Source organism: Dasypus novemcinctus, chromosome 4, assembly GCF_030445035.2.
Source record: "Dasypus novemcinctus isolate mDasNov1 chromosome 4, mDasNov1.1.hap2, whole genome shotgun sequence".
NCBI lineage: Eukaryota > Metazoa > Chordata > Mammalia > Cingulata > Dasypodidae > Dasypus > Dasypus novemcinctus.
In genome coordinates, this window is record NC_080676.1 from 113,383,864 (window position 1) to 113,390,525 (window position 6,662).

Below are 6,662 nucleotides of genomic sequence, written 5' to 3' on the forward strand. Positions count from 1 at the left end.
AGTTTGAAATTATTTTATGAGACCCCAAAATAGAAATATGTTTTTAAAATAATTTATTCTTCTGGGTATGGTTCCCTTTGATTACATTAAATTCAGCTGAGGGGGCTTTGATTAGATTACTTGAAGAAACAGCTTTGGGACTTTGGATTGGATTATGCCAGTGAATTGTAACTCAAGTTGAGTCTCTTCCCCCTTACTGGGTCTGATATAAATGGAAACACAGAGATAGACTCATTCAGACACAGGAAGAGAGAGTACTGCCATGTTACAGAAATGAGAGGCTCAAATACCTGAGGCCCTAGGGAGAGATGAGCCATTTGCCTGGTAGCTTATAGTTGAACTTGGGAAGAGAGAAGAACAGCTAAGACTGATATAGAAGGCCCAAAAAGAAATAATCCCTATGCCAGGAGAGAGAGGACTGTAAGAACACTTAGGCACAAAGCCCCAAGAAACTGGATCCTTGGAGAAGCTCAAGAATAAATGATGAGCTCAGAGAGGAAGATCAAAACCTGGACAGAGATTGGTGGCCATCTTGCTTTACCATGAGGCAACATGCTAGGATCAATAGTAGCTGATTTGGGTGAGAAGGCATCTCTGATGGTGCTTCTGTTTTCACTTTTCATGGCTTTGGAATGCTAAGCTTTTACCCCAAATATATTCCCTTTATGAAAGCTAACAGCTTTCTGTTACTTTGCACCAGCAGCCCTTTGGTAAACTAAACAGGGTCCTTTTATATGAAGCATGAAGCACAACTCACTGGCTTGTGTTCTACCCTAGATCTCTACAGACATAGGTCTCTGTGTCTGGATATGCTTGGGGTTTCACATGCTCTGTGAGCGACTCTATAGTCTTCATCCACAGCAGGAGGGCCATGGGCCATGCTATCTCTGTGTGACTCCCAAACTGTAGGACCAAGTGAAGAGGAGGGTTCTAGTCTGGCAGGTCTGGGACAAGATCCTACCTGATCTTGGATATATTTTTTCTTTTACTCTGATTCAGCATTTGTGAGGTCCTTCTCCAATCTATATCATCTTCCAGCATTCCAAAAAAGTGGGATTTGTCCTTCCTTCTATTAGCTGATACAAATGGAGATTTTACTAGGGCATTTCTTATATCACCATGTTGATGATATTTCTCCAGAAATTACTCTTTTAAGAAGTATGTACAAAAGGGGGTATGAGACTGGGTGCTGCGGCTGCCATGCCAGGATGACCAGAAGTGTGGTAGCTGAGGTGTCAGTGTGGATAGGCCAGGTGCAGCACAGGAAGAAAGTGGTGTTATAGAATGGCAGTGACAATTTAGGAGCAGCTGAGGCTGAAATGATTCTGAAGGCCATTTGGCTAACTTTGTAGAAACAGAAAAAAATTGTGTACTTCAATGGGAGCAGAGTTCATTTGTACAGACTTGAAGGTCAATACTAGTTTTCTGGTCCCAAAAACCAAACCTCAAGTACAAACAACTGCTGCACATCAAAAGAGTAACAAATCATATGGATGGTTCCGAAAGGCATTTTGATTCACAAGTAATTTTTTATAAAAAACAAATCATACTCCATCTGGTACATTACCTTTGACTTTCATAAGTAATGTGGAAATATAAGATGAAATTGGCTACATATTTTATTGGATCAGATTGCAGAAATGCAAGATGAATTAACTTATTTTCTAGTTGACTTTTGGTAAAGTGTTCACAAACCACAAAGTCTTGTTCTATGGCATTTGAATGGATTATCTAGGTAGAGCCAATGTGGTCCAGAGTTTGTTGTCTTGTCAAGCACTTCAGGTCCAGGTTCAGAGATTGGGAGTTTTGCATGTGTGACAAAAGTTTGAAGAATAAGATAAAGATAAATTTGAGAATATTTGTAGAAATGTCTGGTTTGACAATGCAAATCTTGTTCCAAACTATATGTAGAAACTGTTGCCTTGAAGACTGATTTTACCAGAACCAAGAAGAGAACTTAGTTGAAACTTACAATGAATGGTTGAAACTCACTTATATGGTATTACAAGAACAACTTTTCTGATGGATTTAGACAGGATTTCATAGACTTATTCCTTGGGAATTTTTCAGTGGGTGAATTAGATAGAATCTTATAGTCCCTTAACTATTCTAAGAGATTGAAAATTCCTGGCCTTTCCTATTATCATGATTGTTGTATTTTCAATGTGCTTTACCTGTTTGCTTAAAGTTGGTAATAATAAACAGAAATACTGTCCTAAGTCCTCTTCTGGGAAGTTGCAAATATGGCACAATTCTTATCAATTACACTGAGAAAGATTTTGTTGATGTCCAGAAAGAAGAAATAGACTGAATTTGTATCTGGAAAGAAGCTTGGCTTGAAAGGTTCTATTACGCAGAAATGGAGTCTTTAATGACCTGATTTCCATCCACATCAGCCCAAGTCTTTTAAAGCCTTTTTCAAAAAGCACATCTGTGTTCTTTGCATTGACGATGACTTATAATTGATTTGATGTTACTCTCTTGATGGTCTTTTTATTATCAGGATGGTTAAATTTATAATTTGAAGCTCTTCTATAATTAAAATCTAACTTAAATTCAGCTGATCAGAATGGATGGAAACTATTCATTGTCAATTTAATCACCTATTGCAGAATAAGAAATATATTAAACATCTTCCCAGAAGTAAGACTTCCATGAAGATGGAGGGTTAGAGAAACACAAGACTCACTTCTCTTCAAATATATATATGTATATATGTATGTATGTATGTATGTATGTATATGATAAAAAGAAACTGCCTGGAAATATGTTCTAGGGCTTAGGGCACCAGGGGAAGGCTGGACATCTCCCACAAGAGAGAGGGACAAAGAAAAAGAGTCATTACAGGAAAAGTGAGTTAAAGCTCAGCTGCCAGCATTCCCCAATCCCCAGAGGAGACATTTTTGAGTCTCCCAGCCTCTGGCCAGTGGCTTTAGGCAAAGGGGTTTGCAGGGGCCACTCCCTCAGGAAAGGGGAGAGAGAGGTATGCAGCCTAATATTGATTCAGCTTTTGGCTAACAAATTTTGTCTGTGTCCCACAAGTCCTTCCGGGTTGGGTGGGACCACACCATTGTTTGCTGTGGGAGCCACCCAGGGACTAAAGAGATTAAGACTCTCAAACACCCACTTGACTTACTGAGACTCGTCATTGAAAGGCATGCAGAGGGCAGTGGAATTTTTTCCTAACTAGGAAAAGAGAGTGGGGTGTTAGCAAAGGGAGGAGAATAACTTCTGAGAAAGTTTGATTTGCAAGGCTGTGAATATTCCTGAGACAGGATGCTATGTCACATAGTTATGGCCAGGGTTCCAGCGAACACATTCTGAAAAGGGTTTGAATGTGAGGTCTGCTGAAAAGGACCATCTACTAGCAGACCAAGGAAGTGCATGCAAGGAAAACAAATTAACAAAATAGACTTTTTTGGGGCCTTTATATCCAACCTTCCCAAGGCCCTTTGAAATGGGTCTGCAATCCATTATTAGGTCCATGGCCCACATTTGAGCAACTAAACAGGGGAAATCCTAAAGAGCTTAAACAGGTTGATCACAGAATCTAAGAACAGCAGTAACATGTAGGCTCCTTCCACTAAATTCCTATGCAAAAGAGAGAGAAAATGAGCAGCAGAGTAAACTTGCCATCATAATCAGATGCCTAAACATAAGCAAAAAATTGCAAGCTAAACTAAGAAAAATGAAAGGAATATATCAAGCAAAGCAAAATAACAAAGCATCAGATGAGACACAGGATTTGAGACAACTAATCAGTGAGGTTCATGCAAATCTCCTAAATCAAGTCAATGAATTGGAAAACAATAGAGCCAAAGAGATAAAAGACATCAGGAAGACACTGGGTGAGCACAAAGAAGAATTTGAAAATGTGGGTAGAAAAATAACAGAGCTTGTTTGAATGAAAGATATAATAGGTGAGATGAAAAACACATTAGAGGCATACAACAGCAGATCAAAATCATAGAATAAAAATAACTAATGTAGAAAACAGAGCAGCTGAAATTGAAGAGAGAGAAGAACAGAATAAGAAAAGAATGAAAAATTTGAGCAACAGCCCAGGAAATTGCATGATAACAAGAAGTGCAACAACAAACATGTCATGGGAATTCCAGAAGGAAAAGAGAAGCAGAAAGGGGCAGAAAGAGTATCTGAAGAAATAATTATTATAAATTCCCCAACTCTCATGACAGAAATGAATTTACATGGTCCAGAAGTGTAGTTTACTCCAATCAGAATAAATCTGACCTGACCTACTCCAAACCACAAACTACTGAGAATGTCAAATGCCAAAGATAAAGAAAAAAATCTCAGTGCAGCAACAGAGAAACAAACCATCACATACAAGGACTACCCAGTAAGATTTAATGCAATTTTTCATTAGAAACCACTGAAGTGAGAAGAAAAATGGTATGATATAATTAGGATATTTAAAGAGAAAAATTGCCAGCTGAGAAATCTTTATCCAGCAAAATTTTCCTTCAAATATGAAGGTAAGTTTAAAATATTTACAAATAAACAGAAAATAAAGGAATTCATAAAAAGAAATCTGACTTTATAGGGACCATTAATGGGAGTCCTTGAGCATGAAAGGAAAAGAGAGGAGATTGTAGAAGGCTATTAGAAAGGATAACCAAAAAGGTGAAATGAAAGATGAAAATAAAGATATGACATATAGAAGCCAAAAATATAATGGTGGAAGTAAATAATGCATTTGCAGTAATATCACTGAAGGTGAATGGAAGATATCGGCTGACAGAAAGGATTAAAAAAATGAGTTACCCACAGGTTTTCTAGATGAGATTCACTTTAGATCCAGGGATACAAATCAGTTGAAAGTGAAAGGTTATAAAAAGATGTTCCACGCAAACAGTAACGAAAAAGTGGACAGTTAGCTATCCTATTGGACAAAGCAGACTTTAAATGAAAAAAAAGTTATAACAGATGCAGAAGGACATTATATACTAATAAAAAGGACAATCCACCATGAAAAATTAACAGTCCTAAATATTGAGGCATCAAACCAAGATGTCCCAAAATACATTAAGCAAACTCTGGCAAAACTGGAGGGAGAAATAGACATCTCTGCAATAATACTTGGATACTTCAACACATTATTTACATCAATAGATAGAACAACAACAGAATGTTGTATCCGAAATCAGCAGGTTATGCATACTTCTTATGGGTTTATGGCTCTTTCTCCAAGATAGGCCACATGTTTGATCACAAAGTCCCAATAAATATAAAAAGATTGAAATTATACAAAACACCTCAGATCATAATGGAGTGAAGCTGGAAACAATTATAGGCAGGAAAGGGGTAAATTTGCAAATGTGCAGAGGTTAAAAAACACACTCCTAAATAATCAGGAATCAGGTCAAAGAAGAAATTGTAAGAGAAATTACAATCTCAAGATTAGTGAAAATGAGAACACAACTTATCAAAACTTATAAGATACCACAAAGGCTGTGCTAAGAGGAAGATTTATAGCCCTAAGTGCATATATTAGAAAAATAAGAAGTCTGTGATTCAATCCCCAGCCCCTGATACTTCAAAAAAAGGGGGGGGTGGGCAAAATCAAAGACGTAACTGAACACCAGGAGAAAATAGAAAAAGAACAACAAAAAAATCCCAAAGGAAACAGAAAGAAAGAAATAGCAAACGTTAGAGCAGAAATAAATGAAATTGAGCGCACACACACACACACACACACAAAAGCATTAGAAAAAATCAACAAAAGCAAAAGCTGGTTCTTTAAGAAGATCAATACCATTTACAAACCTATATCTAGCCTAACAAAGATAAAAGAGAAGACACAAAGAAATAAAATCAGAAATGAAAGGGGAGACATTACAACTGACCCCACAGAAAGAAAATGGATCATTACAGGATATTATGAGAAACTATAAAACAACAAATTAGGAAACCAATATGAAATGGGCAAATTCCTAGAAATCACAAACAACCTACATTGACTCTATAGGAAATACTGGAACTCAAGAAAGCAAACACATTTTTAAAAAATTGAATCAATCATTAAAAAACTTCGAACTAAGAAAGTTCCAGTACCAGTTGGCTTCACAGGTGAATTCGCCCAAGACTTTTGAGAAGAATTAACACCAATCTTGTTTAAACTCTTCCAAAAAATTGAAGAGAATATAATTACCCAATATATATTATGAAGCCAACATCATCCTAACACCAAAGATATTACAAGAAAAGAATATTACAGACCAGTCTCTCTAATGAACATAGATGCAAAAACTCTCAAGAAAATATTGGCAAATAGAATCCAATACCATGTTAAAAGAATTATACAGCATGATCAAACAGGATTTATACCTGGTAGGCAAATGTGGTTCAACACAAGAAAATCAATTAAAGTAAGACACCACATTAAAAAATTTGACAGAAAAAACACATGATCATCTTGACTGATGTAGAAAAGACATTTTACAAAATCCATCAAACTTTCTTGATTAAAACATTTCAAAAGATAAGATATGAAAGAAAGTTCCTCAATATGATAAAGGGCATATATGAAAAACCCACAGCCAACATCATACAATGGGGGAAAGTTGAAAGCTTTCTCTCTAAGATTGGGAACAAGTTCAAGGATGCTCACTGGCAACACTGTTATTAAACATTTACTAGAG

The 6,662-nt window shown here is 36.6% G+C and overlaps 1 pseudogene; it reads left to right on the forward strand.

Annotated features, from left to right (window-relative positions):
* Positions 1-1,318: 1,318 nt before the first annotated feature.
* Positions 1,319-2,311, forward strand: LOC101429071 (phosphatidylinositol-3-phosphatase SAC1 pseudogene; annotated as a pseudogene).
* Positions 2,312-6,662: the final 4,351 nt, after the last annotated feature.